Source organism: Dasypus novemcinctus, chromosome 14 (assembly GCF_030445035.2).
Source record: "Dasypus novemcinctus isolate mDasNov1 chromosome 14, mDasNov1.1.hap2, whole genome shotgun sequence".
NCBI classification, from domain to species: domain Eukaryota; kingdom Metazoa; phylum Chordata; class Mammalia; order Cingulata; family Dasypodidae; genus Dasypus; species Dasypus novemcinctus.
Genome location: NC_080686.1, coordinates 31,673,117 through 31,674,282, shown reverse-complemented (window position 1 = coordinate 31,674,282; position 1,166 = coordinate 31,673,117). Strand labels below are relative to the sequence as shown.

The following is a 1,166-nucleotide window of genomic DNA, read 5'->3' as shown; positions in this document are numbered from 1 at the left end:
TAGGGAATTCTGTACTTTGTGTAAAATTACTTATAGCTAATATACTGCGATAACTGAAATTTGAACTGTGTTGTCAGGGGATTGTTATTATTTTAACTACACTGTGGTAACCAAAATCTGTGCTTACTGGAACCATGCAAATCAAAGACTGCCTTTACTTATTTACCTTGACCCAGATGGACTAAAAGCTGACAGCTGAGTCATAATGTACCTAAGTTTACATCAAGTAATGAATGTTAAAGCACCCTCAAAGCACATCAGTGCATATCCAGGTGGTTTTCAAATCTCTGCCATTTGGCAACCAAGCTTAAAATGTGAGTATATCTTAGAATCACAGAATTTTAGTAACAGAGAAAGGAGAAAGGACCTTTAAAATGGTTTGATACCACAAATTATGCAGCAAGCTTATTATAAACTATTTCTCCTCCTTCTATTTCAATTTGCTCATACAGCCACTTGCGGTCACAGTGGCTTTCAGCTTCACATTTGGTAGAATTACAAGCAGGACAGCAAAGAAACATGCTAAGCAGTCTTCATCAAGGCAGTCGCAGAGATCCATCCACTGAAAATCAGGAGATCCTGCCATCATAGACCTCATTCTTAGCTGGTGTCACTTGCCTGTCTGAACCAGCTGATGCATTTTTTTGCAAGCCTTCTTTTTCTCTTTTATCAGTTCTGGACAAGTTCAGTTTGCTTTCCTGAGCCTGTAAACTGTAATGACCTCAAGGCTTTAGCAGTTCTTTCATCTGAATGCAGTTTTCTTTTCTGATGGTCTTCAGAACCAATATCCACACTTCCATTGATTATCTGTGTACATTTTGGGCAAAGCTTCCAACCAGGTACAAGCTGCCTTCTAAATTTTGCGCTCAGGAAGGTGGCTTCATCTCAATCACTCACATGCAAATATTTTTTAGCTAGTTTTTTGTGTATGTTAAATGGGCCACAGCATGACTCCTGTAAATCTCTAATCTGTCAACGTAAATTTTTGCATGGTGGAAAAAGACGGTATTATTCCCAGAAAGTGTCATTCCAGTTCTAAGTTGAAGTAAAAGCACATCATTTGATAACAATTCTTGCAAAGTCTTGAAACCTGTGTGACAAGTGTAGTATGTTTTATGGCACTCATTTGCGGTACAAAGCTGGACGCCAACTGAACAGGGATCCAT

At 38.7% G+C, this 1,166-nt stretch overlaps 1 pseudogene; it reads right to left on the bottom strand.

Moving 5' to 3' along the window:
• Positions 1-392: 392 nt before the first annotated feature.
• LOC101416326 (ARL14 effector protein pseudogene) lies at positions 393-1,166 on the bottom strand (annotated as a pseudogene).